The sequence below is a fragment of the Schistocerca piceifrons genome, chromosome 2 (assembly GCF_021461385.2).
Source record: "Schistocerca piceifrons isolate TAMUIC-IGC-003096 chromosome 2, iqSchPice1.1, whole genome shotgun sequence".
In the NCBI taxonomy this organism is placed as follows: domain Eukaryota; kingdom Metazoa; phylum Arthropoda; class Insecta; order Orthoptera; family Acrididae; genus Schistocerca; species Schistocerca piceifrons.
The window spans coordinates 448702866-448720951 of NC_060139.1; the positions used below are offsets into that span (position 1 = coordinate 448702866).

Here is an 18086-nt window from a genome sequence, read left to right on the forward strand (position 1 = left end):
ACACTGCTTAGCAGTATTCTAGCAGTGGGCGAACAATCGTACTGTAACCTACTTCTTTTGTTTTCGGATTGCAGTTCCTTAGGATTCTTCCAATGAATCTCAGTCTGGCATCTGCTTTACCGACGATCAACTTTATATGATCTTTCCATTTTAAATCACTCCTAATGCGTACTACCAGATAATTTATGGAATTAACTGCTTCCAGTTGCTGACCTGCTATTCTGAAGCTAAGTGATAAGGGATCTATCTTTCTATGTATTCGCAGCACATTACACTTGTCTACATTGAGATTCAACTGCCATTCCCTGCACCATGCGTCAATTCGCTGCAGATCCTCCTGCATTTCAGTACAATTTTCCATTGTTACAACCTCTCGATACACCACAGCATCATCTGCAAAAAGCCTCAGTGAACTTCCGATGTCATCCACAAGGTCATTTATGTATATTGTGAATAGCAACGGTCCTACGACACTCCCCTGCGGCACACCTGAAATCACTCTTACTTCGGAAGACTTCTCTCCATTGAGAATGACATGCTGCGTTCTGTTATCTAGGAACTCTTCAATCCAATCACACAATTGGTCTGATAGTCCATAAGCTCTTACTTTGTTCATTAAACGACTGTGGGGAATTGTATCGAACGCCTTGCGGAAGTCAAGAAACACGGCATCTACCTGGGAATCCGTGTCTATGGCCCTCTGAGTCTCGTGAACGAATAGCGCGAGCTGGGTTTCACACGACCGTCTTTTTCGAAACCCATGCTGATTCCTACAGAGTAGATTTCTAGTCTCCAGAAAAGTCATTATACTCGAACATAATACGTGTTCCAAAATTCTACAACTGATCGACGTTAGAGATATAGGTCTATAGTTCTGCACATCTGTTCGACGTCCCTTCTTGAAAACGGGGATGACCTGTGCCCTTTTCCAATCTTTTGGAACGCTACGCTCTTCTAGAGACCTACGGTACACCGCTGCAAGAAGGGGGGCAAGTTCCTTGGCGTACTCTGTGTAAAATCGAACTGGTATCCCATCAGGTCGAGCGGCCTTTCCTCTTTTGAGCGATTTTAATTGTTTCTCTATCCCTCTGTCGTCTATTTCGATATCTACCATTTTGTCATCTGTGCGACAATCTAGAGAAGGATCTACAGTGCAGTCTTCCTCTGTGAAACAGATTTGGAAAAAGACATTTAGTATTTCGGCCTGTAGTCTGTCATCCTCTGTTTCAGTACCATTTTGGTCACAGAGTGTCTGGACATTTTGTTTTGATCCACCTACCGCTTTGACATAAGACCAAAATTTCTTAGGATTTTCTGCCAAGTCAGTACATAGAACTTTACTTTCTAATTTCGCATTGGAGGGAAGTGTGGAGGGTAAAAATCGTAGAGGGAGACCTAGAGATGAATACACTAAGCAGAGTCAGAAGGATGTAGGTTGCAGTAGGTACTGGGAGATGAAGAGGCTTGCGCAGGATAGGGTAGCACGCAGAGCTGCATCAAACCAGTATTCGGAGTGAAGACCACAACAACAACAACAACAAGTGCTTCATGAACTAATATATAAGGGGCGATCAAAAAGTTTCCCTTAGAAGGCCGAAGAGTCCAGAATTGGTACTCCAATCAGGCAAAATCGCCGTGAATTAAGGAGATCATCCTATCGACGCACCAGGTGGAAGTATCCTTTTGGAAAAACATAGCGTCCTGCTGCCTGAAGAAGTCCGTAACGGCCTGCTGCATGTCCTCGTCCGACGGGAATTTTCGACCCTTCAATGCCTTCTTAAGGGAATGAAAACGTAATAATCGCATTGGGAGAGATCAGGACTGTAGGGCGGGTTTTCGAGTGTCTCCCACGTTAGCTGCCGTAGCTTTCGCGTCACGACATTTGCAGTTTTCCAGGACGTTTCGGTTTAATTGCACGCCTTAATTTCTCCAGCATCGCGCAGTACGTTTTCCCAGTGAAGCAGACACCAGGTTCCCGGAAATCAATAAGCAATGTTCCTCGGTAATGCAAGAACAGGGTGAGCAACACCATCCTGGGAGATGACTGGCTCTTGAACTTCTCGGGACGAGGGGACGATGGATTACGGGCATGGTACCCCACACATATTTCTTATCCTCCGATGAATGTCGACCCGTGTTTGTCCTTCGGCAGCCAAGAAAAAAATAACAGCACATTGGTCCTGTACGGAAGAATTTGATAACAACGTTCCCATAGTTCACTTTTCCGCACTTAACGAACGCACGTCGCAAAGAGAAGAATGCCACATAATCCCTGGCATACGTGTCTGTGCGGTAGTTGGATGTACACTGCAGCAACGCCCTCCACCGGAATCTTTTTGATTGCCCGTTATATATTGTGTCACATGAGTTTTTAGCTACTCGTCAGATAATACCTCATTTCCAACTGTTGTGGGACTGTACACAAATGAAGGTTTTACAGAAGGACTACCATCATGGCTGATAAAACAGAAATATACATTCCCACCTACGCACACAGCCACACACACACACACACACACACACACACACACACACACACACACACACATCCAAGTATTTTCATGTACTTTTATTTGTCCCTAGCCGTTCGAGCTTTAGTACTTCCCCTGCAAGTATGGAAATTCTACCACTTCAAACATTTGCGAAAGAGGTGACAAGGTCACGGCCTGCCGGCTTGGAATGTTGACAGCAAAGACTAGTAACAGGCGTAAAGCTGGTGGCTGACATCAGCGCCATCTGAGAAATAAACAAACCGAACGAAGCATCCCTCTGCCGACCTGGATGGCCGAGTGGTTCTAGGCGCTACAGTCTGGAACCGCGCGACCGCTACGGTCGCAGGTTCGAATCCTGCCTCGGGCATGGATGTGTGTGATGTCCTTAGGTTAGTTAGGTTTAAGTAGTTCTAAGTTCTAGGGGACTGATGACCTTAGACGTTAAGTCCCATAGTGCTCAGAGTCATTTGATTTGAAGCATCCCTCTGACATAAAACAGCGATAAGGAAAACTTCGCAGGCAGTAACACTGCGGCGCGTGTAATAGTGGCTTGAGCACAGAGCGTTCTTACAGATGGAATGTTTATCAAAAGGTGGGACATGAACATTGCATTTCCGATACTTCTGCAACTGGCAGGTCAGTCTGTAATACACTATAGCGGTTACGCATTTGCCACGAGAAAATATCAGAATTGTAATTTTGTGCAGATGTAAAAAGATACGTCATTGACTCCACTAAATTGGTGAAAATCTGATAAAAACAGCAAGAATTAGAGAAGCATAAAGCTGACATGAAGGTGTAGTATGTTATTACTACAACACTTCAGTGGAACTATCAGGTGCGTTCCAGCAGGCTGTGGTGCCCACATGTCAAAGGGTCTTACCAGTCCACGAAATAACAGCGTGTCAGAGCGACACTGCGCTTTCTCTGCTGTTGCAGGAGGGAACGGAGACGCGCTACGTGCAAGGCTACTGAGCGTGGTAGCTGTAACAAGTGTGCGGAGGTCTTGAGTCTAGTGATTCTGAGTGCATGCTGTGCGCGGTTGACCCATGTTAACTGGTACGTAGGAGAGCACCTTGGCAAAGTGAACACGTGTGGATGATGGTACGTGTGGCTGGGCGATTGGCAATTGAGCACCAGCTCCTAGTCTGCGAGAGGAAGGAGGGGAGTTTAATGTCACTCGCAGCAAGCTACAGTGTTGGAGAAGATGCCTGGAGAGGGCGACACAAGCGTTGCAGCTATGGCTAATAACGACAGGAAAATACCATCTGGATCACTATTCTTTATTATTATTATTATTATTATTATTATTACTGATGTCCAGTTTCGGTCTGACCAACAATCATCTTCTGATCTAAGTGCGTAAAAGGAAGCACGAGATGCGAAAATACAGAAATTACGTAAGTATAACATCGTAACTAATACTGACAAAGCTACTACAAATGACATTAAAACACTGAGAAGTAATTCATAGGTAGTGCTGCAAAGTGCAGTTTGTCATTTCTGCTAAGAATGTAACATAAAACGTCATAAAAAGTACAGAGATGGAACGTGGAAGGTTACGTAGTCAATACCGTAACAAGTCAACCCTCTCGCACCAGTGACCAGTACACTGATACAGTGTAAAAAGGATTATTCAATCATAAAATAAGGTGAATTATTAAAATCAAATATACGTTAGTACATCTGACAAGCTACAAGATAAACGTAAAAATAGACATGTAGAAAACAGCCTTACAACAAATTGTACATTATACATTTTCGTGCATTTTAACATTTCCTAAGACAGAAATTGCGGAGTTATAAACAAAGGTAGTTGACTGCTCAGTAAGCTCGGCAATCCTCCTGATGGCTTATCCTCACACAAAAGCACCCATGATTTGGACTGTCCGTCCATATAATGGATGCTAATGCCCCACCACATGTGACCAGCTGATGAACGAGAACTTACAACATGCCCCACATAGGGCGGGAATTAAAGCTGGCTGGACGTGTAAGGTGAACCCCGAGTGGACGATTGCAGCGCTCACACGAGCACTGACAGCCACTGTTAACCTACAACGGGAGACGTTGCATCACGCCACCCTACATGGGCTGATGCAACAGGTATTGTACGACCTGAATTGCTCCGCGAAGGCATCGTCCTCCGTTTTAAAGCTCCTTGTGCCATCAGTGCAGGGGCAACACACATTGTATATCTGGTGTCTAAACTGTCCGATGAAAAACGAGAAGCACCCAAAGGACGTGGTCGGATGTTCGTGTTGCTTCGCACACGTACACAGCCCTGGCAGGCAAGTAAATAGAGATGCTATTCTCTGTGACACGTAGAACGGCCACGGAAAACCTTAGTGCTGTTCGCGTTTAGAGCTGTTACCAGCGCCGGTAGGGTACGTAAGGCGTCAGATGTTGAGTCATCACTATTATTATTATTATTATTATTATTATTATTATTATTCTCGAGTCAGAAACATACAAATTTAAAGTAGCCATACACATTAATAAATATATATATGTATAGACACAAATTGTATTTATATTACATGTGCCCAGTATTTTTCAACCTTCAAGGCGCTTAGAGTGGCTTGCAGGAGATCAATCTTCGTGCAGGATGTAGGGCAATGAAGCACGAGGCTTGTGGTTTATTCTTGTCCACAATCACAGGACGTATCTTCAGTTATGAAGCCCCATCTCTTCAGTTGTCTCTGGATCGTCCAACTCCAGATCGTAAGCTGCTTAAAGATTTCCACACCAGCCAGCTTTCATTGTGTCCATGTGGTAGTTCTTCGGCTTCTGACATCCATCCGTGCAGGTCAGGCGTCGACTTCTTCCATAACACCACCATTGCCTCCTCTGGTGAAATGGTGAGCTTCTCAGATGTCCTAAGCAAGTTCTTTCGCTAGGTCAGCCGTTGCTGTGGTGGATTGTGTCCGTGCAGTGGATGGTCACTGTTCTGTTCTACTTTCAGTCTCTCCTTGTTGGCAGCCACTGCTCCGCGTACCCATGGTGGCGCTATTCCAGCCAGGTACTAGAGCTTATTAGTAGAGCTTATCGGTTGGAGTAGGTCTTAAGCAACTTGTGATCAACCTGCAGGTTTCATTGAGAGCAGTCTATGTCTACTTGTCTGGCATGAGATGACCAGTACCAGACTGGGGAAGCATATTTGGCAGTAAAGAAGCAGAATGCCATTGCAGAAGAGCGAATAGTTTGTGGATGTGAGCCCCACTGCGTCCACTCTAGTTTCCAAATTAGGTTGTTTCGAGTGGAGATTTTCATTTTGGTGTTCTTGTAGTGTGTTTTGAATGTCAGAGTTCTGTCTAGAGTGACTCCCAAGTACACTCCTGGAAATGGAAAAAAGAACACATTGACACCGGTGTGTCAGACCCACCATACTTGCTCCGGACACTGCGAGAGGGCTGTACAAGCAATGATCACACGCACGGCACAACGGACACACCAGGAACCGCGGTGTTGGCCGTCGAATGGCGCTAGCTGCGCAGCATTTGTGCACCGCCGCCGTCAGTGTCAGCCAGTTTGCCGTGGCATACGGAGCTCCATCGCAGTCTTTAACACTGGTAGCATGCCGCGACAGCGTGGACGTGAACCGTATGTGCAGTTGACGGACTTTGAGCGAGGGCGTATAGTGGGCATGTGGGAGGCCGGGTGGACGTACCGCCGAATTGCTCAACACGTGGGGCGTGAGGTGTCCACAGTACATCGATGTTGTCGCCAGTGGTCGGCGGAAGGTGCACGTGCCCGTCGACCTGGGACCGGACCGCAGCGACGCACGGATGCACGCCAAGACCGTAGGATCCTACGCAGTGCCGTAGGGGACCGCACCGCCACTTCCCAGCAAATTAGGGACACTGTTGCTCCTGGGGTATCGGCGAGAACCATTCGCAACCGTCTCCATGAAGCTGGGCTACGGTCCCGCACACCGTTAGGCCCTCTTCCGCTCACGCCCCAACATCGTGCAGCACGCCTCCAGTGGTGTCGCGACAGGCGTGAATGGAGGGACGAATGGAGACGTGTCGTCTTCAGCGATGAGAGTCGCTTCTGCCTTGGTGCCAATGATGGTCGTATGCGTGTCTGGCGCCGTGCAGGTGAGCGCCACAATCAGGACTGCATACGACCGAGGCACACAGGGCCAACACCCGGCATCATGGTGTGGGGAGCGATCTCCTACACTGGCCGTACACCACTGGTGATCGTCGAGGGGACACTGAATAGTGCACGGTACATCCAAACCGTCATCGAACCCATCGTTCTACCATTCCTAGACCGGCAAGGGAACTTTCTGTTCCAACAGGACAATGCACGTCCGCATGTATCCCGTGCCACCCAACGTGCTCTAGAAGGTGTAAGTCAACTACCCTGGCCAGCAAGATCTCCAGATCTGTCCCCCATTGTGCATGTTTGGGACTGGATGAAGCGTCGTCTCACGCGGTCTGCACGTCCAGCACGAACGCTGGTCCAACTGAGGCGCCAGGTGGAAATGGCATGGCAAGCCGTTCCACAGGACTACATCCAGCATCTCTACGATCGTCTCCATGGGAGAATAGCAGCCTGCATTGCTGCGAAAGGTGGATATACACTGTACTAGTGCCGACATTGTGCATGCTCTGTTGCCTGTGTCTATGTGCCTGTGGTTCTGTCAGTGTGATCATGTGATGTATCTGACCCCAGGAATGTGTCAATAAAGTTTCCCCTTCCTGGGACAATGAATTCACGGTGTTCTTATTTCAATTTCCAGGAGTGTATTTAGGGGCGTGATGATGGTGGAGTTTGATGCCTGACCATTCAACATGTAGCTCACGATTAGCTTCCGTGTTCCTTAAGTGAAACGCACACACTTGCATCTTCGAAGGGTTTGGTCTGAGTTGCTTCCGATTGTAGTAGCTTGACAGTGTTCTAAGTGCAGTTGTCAGGCTCCATTCCACTGTTTAAAAGCATGAGCTCTGAGTAGCAAGGGCTAGGTCATCTGCATATAAGACTCTCCTTGTGCCCGGAGTCAATGGCTGGACATTGGTATAAATGTTGAAGAGAAGTGGAGTCAAGACGCTTCACTGAGATAGACCATTTTTCTGCGCTCTCCAGCGACTGCGTTGTCCTTGAAATTCAACAAAAAAACCTGCGGTTTTGAAGGAGGGTGCTGATTAGTCTAACGAGGTGGTCGTTCTTGATCTCATTGTATAATTTTGCATGGAGTAACCGATGATGGACAGTACCATACGTTGCTGTCAGATCCATGAAGACCGCGCCCGTTACTTGTCGGGTTTCAAAGCCATCCTCTGTAAACTGAGTGAAATTCAAAAGTTGCCCCGTGAAGCTTCTGTTTGGTCGAAATCCTGCTTGTTAAGGTATGAGAAGAGGGTCTATTACTGGCAGGATTCTATTTAGAATCATACGTTCGAACAGTTTATAAAGGTGACTCAAAAGGCTAACTGGTATGAAATTCTTGGGATGATTTGCTTCCTTTCCAGGTTTCATAAGAGCTATCACCTTGCTCTTTCGCCAGATCTTTGATATTTGGCACTCGTTCATGCAATTATTGAAAAGCTGCAAGATCCATTTTCTTGTTGCTGGGCCGAAATTCTTGATTGGTTCCATACAGATGTCATCTAAACCGGATGCTTTACCAGATTTGCCCTCCTTAATAGCCTTGTTTAATTTAGATATCTCGAATGAGAGAGTCAGAGCCCACGTTTGTTCTTGGGGCCACTTGGTGTCTTTTGGCACTTTGATTCTGTGGCTTCCTTTCCCACTCACGAGCAGTTGGCGTGCTGTCTGATCTGCAGTGATGTTGCAGTGTGCTGTGGATCTGGTTGGGTCATTATTGAGGCGTCTCAATAATCTCCAAGCTTTATCACTGTTCTTCCATAGTTTTAATCCAAGAATTCCTCTCCTATTCCCAGCCGCCAGCGTTGTCTCGCCGAATGGATCTTCTTCGAATAGTACCTCACACTCTGTAAATTGAGCACTAAGCTCTGAAGTTACACCAGGAATGTATGATGTTCGACAACCCCGAGGAATGGCAATTCTGGGGCATCTCTTTACAGCCTCCACAAAAGTGTCATACGGCTCAGGTGAAGGTTCAATGTTGAGAACTGGAGCGTCCAGCATTTCTGTAAGCTTTGGCCAATTAGCTTCCCTGAAGTTCAACCTCCTTCTAAACGGAACTGCCTGTAGTCTAACTGCTGCGTGAATTTCGCACATGACAGGTCTGTGCTGTGTATTTGGAATAGGTGCAGACAGTTTTTATACACTATTGTGAGATGTTTTCGCTGCAAAATATCAGATCGGCACTGTACCCGCATTTACATCTGCCGCTGTTTTAAGATGCAGCTTGCTTAGGGCCATATATAAGGCTCAGATGATTGCCTTCCGCCCATTCTTGTAATGCTATACCATTCTCGTCATCATGCTCATAGCCCCACGTGGTGCCGTGACAGCTGAAGTCACCAGTCACTATTTGTGTGTATTGACTATGAAAGTTATCAGGTACACTGATTTTGAGATCAGCATCCGGTGGTTTGTATATGGATGTCATCGTACAGCCTTTGATTTCCAAAGTTCAGACTTCAAGATCATTTGCTTCAGTAAAGGCTGTTGATATTACCTGTATATCTGGTTGGAAAAATATAGCACTTTCGTATTTTTGGTGGGGTCTTTCCATAGCCAGTCCCATTCTGTTTATTTCTGTTCTACGCATTTCATAGCTTCTGTGGGTCTCCTGTATGCAGAGTACGTCGCACTTGGTTTGTCTGCACAGCTCTTGTAGCAGCTCTTCTTTTGGTGATGATATACCTTCTATATTCACCGATATGATGGTCAACTGTCGTCCTGAAAAGGACAAAGATGATGTTTCTGTGATCACCATGAAGGACACAGACATGGAACGTACTCGTGTGAGATATGCTATCACCATCTGGCATAGTTTGAAATGGGTCTCATTGGGGTCTACATTTGGCCGGTTGGTCGAATTGTCCGATGCCAAGATTTTTGAGGCATTCGGATGTGATAGTGACCCAATGTTTGGCTTCATGGGAACGTGGAAGCAAGAAAATCGTCGCCAAGATTCGGATCGACCGCGTCTGACCATCACAAGGAAGGGTCGCCGTATTGTGCAATAACCACACCGTAAACTCTTTACTTCTACGCCTGCCACCCGACACTAAGTAATTGAGTCCACGCAACGTTCTGTGGGATCCTGCGCCATTTGATGCAGACTATAGTCCGATCCACGAACGATGGCGATTCAATCATGTTGAGGCACAGACGGGGATTGCATTGTTGACGATTCCAAGCAACAGTTGTGTTACGCGCATGCGTGTGCTTTCCGCTTGAAGTAAGCGTATATACTGCAAAATATGTGTCTCGCCCTCTTATGCAGAATTTATCACTTACTGCCACAACCAGTGATGACAAATCGCAACAGATGGATTCTAAATTTACTAAAAAATTCGCAACGATCACGTTTAACTCTCGCATTAGCTACAGAATTTACAGCAGAGGGCTCAGAACAATACTGAACTCTCCTTGGCTAACGGAGAATACGTGACGTAGGTGCTCAGAACAAGCCTAAACTCGACCGCCAACGTTCGTGGTTCCAGCTATAGCAACAGCCGTCCAATGTGTAAGTTGACGCTAACACCACAACAAAACGACTGCGTTTGGAGTAATGTCATTCCAGGGAATCATGGAGTGTTGATGAGTGCTGTCGTATTATGTTCAGGGACTAAATGAACATCGTCGGAGGCCGGTGTGGCCGTGGGGTTAAAGGCGCTTCAGTCTGGAACCGCGTGACCGCTACGGTCGCAGGTTCGAATCCTGCCTCGGTCATGGATGTGTGTGATGTCCTTAGGTTAGTTAGGTTTAATTAGTTCTAAGTTCTAGGCGACTGATGGCCTCAGAAGTCGCATGGTGCTCAGAGCCAACATCGTCGGAGAGAATGGTGGCGATCTAGGGAGAGGACCAATAATTTGGAGAGTCACGGCAGTGTTCCTCCTGCCGTAATGGTGTGGGGAACCATCAGCTTTGACTTCTGGTCACGGCTGGTGGTGACTGAGGGAGTGCTGAACGCACAGACATACTGCGCTCTCACGAGACAGTATCGTGACGCCACTTTTCAACAGAACACTGCCCGTCCACACATGGCACGTGTCTCTGTAAACTGACAGGGTGTTGTTCAGGTATAAGCAAGCTGTCCACATCCGTTCCCTTTACAACAAACCATCCCGGACATCAACTCAGTCCCAGTGCCAGTGTCCAGGAGTTCAAAGACCAGTTACAGCAGCTGCAGGCAATCTTGCCTCAGGAAAGGATGCAAGACTTTATGACACACTTACCAACCGAACCAGTGCATGTACGCTGATCAGGAGGATGCAATGTTGTACAGATAAGTGGGCTCATCCTGCGAAGTCCTTTGTAAATTTGACTCAATTTCGTAATCACCCAAATAACATCACATACCCTCCAAACGTGAGTAGTTTCATTTCGTTTCCTCCTCCCCTTCTGAATCTTCGCTTTTTTTTTATTACGCAGAGTATATGACTGTACAAATGTCACAATGTTACGGAAGCGCAATGTAATCTACACATTAATACCATATCAGTAGTTGTTCGCTAGTATCGAAGACTAGTAACATGAGTGTGCTTTCGCCATTTGTACGTAGCACACAAGTATAGATGCTGATCCAAAATCTGCTTATAAGATGTAAGAGGATGCACAGAGGTGTAAGGTTTTACTTGTAAATGTGGACTTATGAATTAGAGAGTGCGGCTAGCGGAAGAAAGCCATTAACTACTACTAAAATTTTCATTCTCCATGTCAACTTGGCTCGAAATTTTATGACTGATTGAGCACTTTAATCCCAAATTCAACATGAGTTTTGAACATCAGTTAGTGCATTCTTTTGACGTTTGAGAATAATATCAAACTACTTTTTAAAAAACTTAATATCATCTTACTTGTCTGTACACAGAGTACTGTTCATCGAAAAACAGAAATAAAAGTTAGGTCACAGCTTCAAAATGGAAAGGACGGTAACCCATCACTTTCTCTTATACATTGTAGGGCAGAAAATCGTTGATAGAATTACGGAAGTTTGATTTAAACTATTTTCCTACTTGCTTACCTTTGGACTACAGTCAGTTTACTTCTACAGGTTCTCCGTGCGCTCCGTTATCAAATCTGTACTAAACGCCGCACAGACCTGTAAATATGAAACGGATGTTTAAAATCTACACAATTACCAAAATACAGTGATGCAACAGAAGAACAATGATTGTAAAACATAAACATAAGAAAACTTAAATACAGAAACCGTACAAACGTTAACAGTTACAGATATGACATTGCAGTCATAGAAAGTCTTTTGACTGCAGAAGAAAAAATAGGGTTTTGGAACCAACAATATAATGTGCTATTAACCTACCTTGGGTAACCAATTTATAAGACGATCTATTACTTAAAGTAATCTAACTCCGCGTTGAAGAACTAATTATGTAGTGATCAGTTCCGTAATCCAAAAATCAAATAGGCCATGGTTAGTTAAATTTAATTAGTCAATACTTAATTCAATTTGGGCACTTCATTGTGGCATTCGCAATTAAATATTAAAGTGGTTTAAGGTGTACCAGGTGCAGGAATGGAATAATTGATTTTATTTACTACGAAGTAGGCCACAGCTAAATTTCCTTTTCATTTCTCTTGTCAGACCACAAATATCCTAGACAAACTACTTTAGTGTTTAAAAAGTCTTTTTCACAATAAGTTATTTTAAAAGAATTTGTCATCCTTTCTGTTTATTTTCTCAGGGTCGAATTTCTTAGGTTTGAAATCTTTACAGTTTTGAGACAAAGTCGGAAATTCGACAGACAGACATCCAGTTGTCTGTACTGGAGTATGACACACTAGCAGGTGGCGGGCGGTGATCATGGCGACGTTACATACGCTGCTTTTCCAGGCGACTGTCAGTATCCGTAAGAACCACGCAGCCTCCAGAGGAGCCACACGTGTCACGGTCAACTCTTGTCACCAGCATCTCACAGTCATCTCATCTGTATTTGTGACCAGAGACTCAGGTGAGACTCCTAATGCCGCAGTATGTCTGCCTACGATCAGAGCTTCGATGATCCTTACGCGCCGGCCGGAGTGGCCGTGCGGTTCTAGGCGCTACAGTCTGGAACCGAGCGACCGCTACGGACGCAGGTTCGAATCCTGCCTCGGGCATGGACGTGTGTGATGTCCTTAGGTTAGTTAGGTTTAATTAGTTCTAAGTTCTAGGTGACTGATGACCTCAGAAGTTAAGTCGCATAGTGCTCAGAGCCATTTGAACCATTTGAGCCAAACCTTACGCAGGACGCGTACTGTATTCTGTTGCTCTGCTTGTCCTCTTAGTCACACACATCAAATTAATTGTTAAAACATTTTCACGTTCTTTTTGTATTTCTATATACAATGTTTTGAACTAAAGTATCTTAACAGCAAATTTCATTTCGCCAAGACACATCCACAGGGCGCAAATCGTTTGGTTACCTGCTTTCAGCTCAGGACAGCGAGCTTTGGATTCTTGCTATATCTGTTTTCTGTTACCCGCCTCCCGAGATCCTTACCTCACAGACACATCACGGTACCTTATGAACACAGTGCGCTAGCAATTTTTGAAAAGGGCTTCAGTTTACAATGACAAAAACTCGGTGTGGTGGAGACATCTTGTAGTTTACTATCTCTTGAATTCAAATTCTTACGATAAATCCGAATGAAAGTGCTGTGGATAATGGAAGGCGGAATTTCGATAAAACTACAGTTTAAACGTGTTCTTACACGTGAGTGGAAGCTTGTGCTCAAGACTGAAATGGAACGCGAATACACTTAAGTGTTTCAGGTAGTCACAAAACTGAAAGTCAGTATCAAAACAAGTAATAAGAAATCCACTCATCTAATACCCATGAACGACTGCTTACTGGAATCTAAATGCTCTGCTTGGTGTAAATGTGAACAGTTAATAACCGAATATGAAACAAGTAATAAACAAGTGGTAGCAGAATCGCATGTTGTTTGTTGTAAAGTTGGGGTGCTTTGTTCGGTGTTATCCTGGAAGTTGTTTCAATGAATCAGGTCCTCTCCTAAGTAAATGTGAAAGTGGGCTGGATGCCATTAGTAAATTCTAAAGTAACTGTGATGAAATTTGACGTTCAGAAGAGTTCTGCAGGAGCAGACTAAGTAAATAATTTTTGATCGTCCACTTCAATCTAATGTAGAGCCTCCCTCAAATAAGATAAAATGTGGACATTAGCTCGGAATAAGAAACATGCGTAGGTAAACATCTACGGATTAGAGTAATTTACATTTACATGGCTGCACAAAAATAACTTTCACTCGTGTAGTTCTTTCGCAAGTACAAAGTGCCCTCGGAAATTTTGATCAGTAAGATATTTGATGACAAGTTAGTAAAATAATGCTTCGTGTAAAATCTAGTGTAGAATGAACGATGCATCGAATGAATGTGAAAACCTCAGAAAGTCCAAAGAAATCTTATTTCCTAAGTGTTATGCTTAGGAGAAATGTTTATTTTTCGGAATTATTATAGATATTAAAATACATGATTCTGTTTAGATATGCGTTGTACGTTCATCATTTCCTTGTCATTATACTAAACGTGTGGCAATTTATGTGCTGGATTATTTGACAGCCTCTAAGACAAATGATGTTTGAAATCAAGTGGAAGACATTTTTATCTCCTCTTTAGCATCTAGTTAACTTTCTCTCGGTTTCTTCAGGCGAAGGTTCGAGCCGACCTCCATTTGGCTGCGTCCTCATCCCTGATGTCCTCCTCCAAACAGGCGTCATGTACTCTATACCTAACGAACGGCCTGTACACTGCACAGTAAATTACAAGAGTATAAATACTAATATAAACATTTTTGTATTAATTAAAAGTATCCATTCTGGCTTGTAGTTGGTACCGAGCAAGGAGAACTGTACAGTAGCAGGAACAGATGAGATGCCCGAAAACTCAGTTCTGCCATGTTGTCGTTCTTCTCTGGTTCTTCGGTCGGCAGTTGCTTCTTTTTCTGGCGCTTCCCAAGCTCGACTGACTGGCTCTCGGAACGACCTGAATGGGCTTTTTCCCGCTGTTATGTTTGTTATTTGCGGTTTGGTGCTAGCGACGGAAGTTGCCTGCAACTCCAAAGCGGGAATTCAGGTCATGTGTATTTGGAAGCCTTCTGCTTTCTCGCTGGAGTCGTTGTCATGCTTATTTAGTCAGTGCCTTCCTTCAATAAGTGGAAGTAGTATTGCTCCTCCTAGCTAGCAGTTGTCCGTCACTGACAATGAGAAATACTTCGTAATCGACTTTTCTCAGTGCGTGCCCAACTAACACCGATTTATCCTTGTGTTCCAGTCCGCAACGCTTCCGCATTCGGATACCAGTTAGGATGGATCTTTCTGTCCTTTAATACACGCCGTTGCTCCGGACGTAATACACTGTCAGAATCTGAGTGTTACACCACGAAGCGCCAGGGCGATGTACATCGAATTTCGTGAAGATGTTCATCACATAACGCGTGTCAAACAAACTTTCATCCCATTCGGCATTGACGTCCATCACCGAGATCTGCATGTGGAGTGAACCCAACTTGCACGAGTACACTCTTTTGATCGTTGTGGCATGAAAGTAAACGGCCTCGGAATGTCATCTTGAGGAATTTCTTGACATGCATAAAACACATTCTGTGTCAGTGCACATAGATCACTGGCCGGTACCAGGTATGAAATCAGATGTCTTTCCATCGTAGCCGAGACATGCTCCACAGATGATGAATCAAGGGAATGGGCAGCCCAGTAAAGGACTCACTCGTTCATCAAGACTATAGTGTGAACGACAGTGTGATGTTTGCGTTATCCTGCTGGAATTTGCCGGACGGTCCTCTGGTAGTGACAGGCACGACAACAGGATTTACATTCAGGCGAGGATTCTGCCTCCCTTCAGCGAGTACCAAATCAGTCCTATTGTTGCAGCCAGCATAACAACACCAGGAGTTGGAGAGGCACGGGTTTGGAGAATCATTGCTTGCTGTGATCTTTCAGCAGAACGTCTTGGGAGACGTTAGCGGTGATACGAGTGTCACAGACAGATGCAAGACTTACCGTTGAGCACCAGAGTGCCACTCAATGTCCCAGCTGACTGGTTTCACACCATGCAAGTTTGTCTTGTCTGTGGTATAGTATCACGGAAACAGCTGCCAGTAACATGTTCCAGAAGGTTCATAGTGTACTCTGCCTATAACCTGCGCCCTGATTTCAGCTGTTGTCATCCACCTATTCGCCACAGCCAGTGGAACAGTCGCCTCCTAGTGTAGTCCGTCTGGAAGCACCCGCGCCCATTCTTCTGACCAAGCCGTTGTCCTCAGTCCATCCCGCCACCAGTCGTTTTGCAGTCATTGCCCTACAGCCAACTGTCTGTGCGATATGTCAGGATAAAGCACTCTAGTCCTCACAGCAATGGTTCGATCATTCTCAAAGTCAGAAAGACGTGAACAAGCAGCACATGAAACCTCTCTGTGATCTGCAACTGAAAAGGGCCAGTAGAGTTAGACACACGAAATAGCCGCCTATGTACACACATTATTCTTCAGCTCTAGGAATGACTTGTTTCAGTACTTAAAACAGTGAAAATAAGCTCCAATAAGGATTAAACTGAACTCAACATGGTCCTCAGGCTAGTAAGTACTAGAGTGTCGTGTTTGATCAAGGTGTTCATGATGAAACACTCTCCATTTGCGTCAGGGTAAAAACCCGGAGTTCCCAATAACTCTGTCTCGTGCCTTCTAATAACCTCAATGTGAATCAACACAAAAATTGTCAGCCTATCACTGATAGCATGGCTTGAGTTAATATTTGTCTGTATGGATACGTAAATTAAGCTACACTGTAATACAACAAAAAAAGCGACGCGCCACTAAGGAGTTCACCGAATCGGACGAAAATGAGTGCGTGTAACGTACATGTACACACAAAAAATGATTACAATTAAAAAGAAAAGTTGAATGAGTTATTCAAGAAAAAGAGTTACGCAAATTCAGCAAGTCAATAACGCGTTGGTCCACCTCTGACCCTTGTGCAAGCAATTATTCGACATCCGGTGACCTTGCTGGTCATTCGGGGTTTAATAAGCGCGAAGACAAGTAGTAGAAACACCCCTCATGTGCGGAAGGGCATTATGTTGCTGAGATGTAACCACAGGATAGCTTGCTACGAAGGACAGCAATACGGGGCGTAGAATATCGTCGACGTACCGCTGTACTGTATGAGTGCCGCGGATGATAAGCAAAGGGGTCCTGCTATGAAATGAAATGCTGTCCCAGACCATCAGTCCTGGCTGCTGAGCCGTATTCCGGATTTCGGTCAGATTGGTAACCCACCGCTGTCCGAGGCGTCTCTAGACACGCCTTCGCTGGTCATCTAGCCTGGTATCTCATTCACTGGAATAGAATTGTCTTCAGTGACGAGCCCCACTTCGAACTGAGCTCTGCTGGCTAGCGAAGGAGTGTCTGCAGACGCTCCAGACAACAGTGGGATCCCAACCTGACTGTCGCCCGACATACGGCCCGACGACCAAGAGGGATTCTCTGTGGTGCCAATTCCTTTCGTAGCAGGACCTCCTTTTTTGTAAGCTGCGGCCGCCAACAACGCGGCGGTACGTCGATGATATTCCACGCCCCGTTTTGTTGCTGTTCATTGCAAGCCATCCTGGGCTTACATTTCAGCAAGATAATACCCTATCGCACAAGGCGAGAGTTCCTACCGCTTGCTTCACGCATGCCAAACCCCACATGGTCAACAATGGTGCCAGATCTCTCCGCAGCCGAGAACTGTTGTAACATTATCGGCAAGGCTCTCCGAGCAACTCGGGATTTTGATGATCTAACTCGCCAATTAGACAGAATTTGGTACGATATCCCTCAGGAGGAGATCCAACAACTCAATCAATCAATACTGAACCGAACAACTGCTTCTGTAAGGGCCAGAGGTGGACCAATGGCTATTGACTTGCTCAGTTTGTGAAGCTCTTTCTCTTGAATAAATCATCCAATTTTTTTGAAATTGTAATCATCTATTTGTCTGCATATGTACGTCACATCTAACGAATTCCGCCCCATTCGGGTAATTCCTCCGTGACATCTAGTTTTTTCTGTCTTAGAGTTATATCGATTACACACAGTGAATGCTGATTTATAACGCTAAAAAGAAAAAAAGTACGTTGCCTGGAGGCTGCAATTAGAAGCACTACGTTTCAGTTTGAACCTCAGCGTTTACGAGACTTACACCTGCTGTTCTTCTAACTAGCAGTTTCTACCGAACACTGCTTACACATTTCACATAATTGATATCGCAGAGGCCTAGCGGTTCTAGGCGCTTCAGTCCGGAACCGCGCTGCTGCTACGATCGCGCGTTCGAAATCTGCCTCGTGCATAGATGTGTGTGATATGCTTAGGTTAGTCAGGTTTAAGTAGTTTCTAAGATTCTGCGTCGTGTCTGTTTGTTCTAAGTCGTGTCTCCCTACCACTTTCGCGCAATGACGCTATGAGCGTG

General features: G+C 45.2%; 1 long non-coding RNA gene across 1 annotated transcript in view; it reads right to left on the reverse strand.

Moving 5' to 3' along the window:
- The window catches only part of LOC124777928, a 273328-nt gene that overhangs the window by 225526 nt on the left and 29716 nt on the right, over nucleotides 1-18086 (reverse strand). Inside the window, exon 2 of the long non-coding RNA XR_007015806.1 lies at nucleotides 11626-11703. This is a non-coding gene — a long non-coding RNA (uncharacterized LOC124777928). The remainder of the gene's footprint in view (nucleotides 1-11625; nucleotides 11704-18086) is intronic.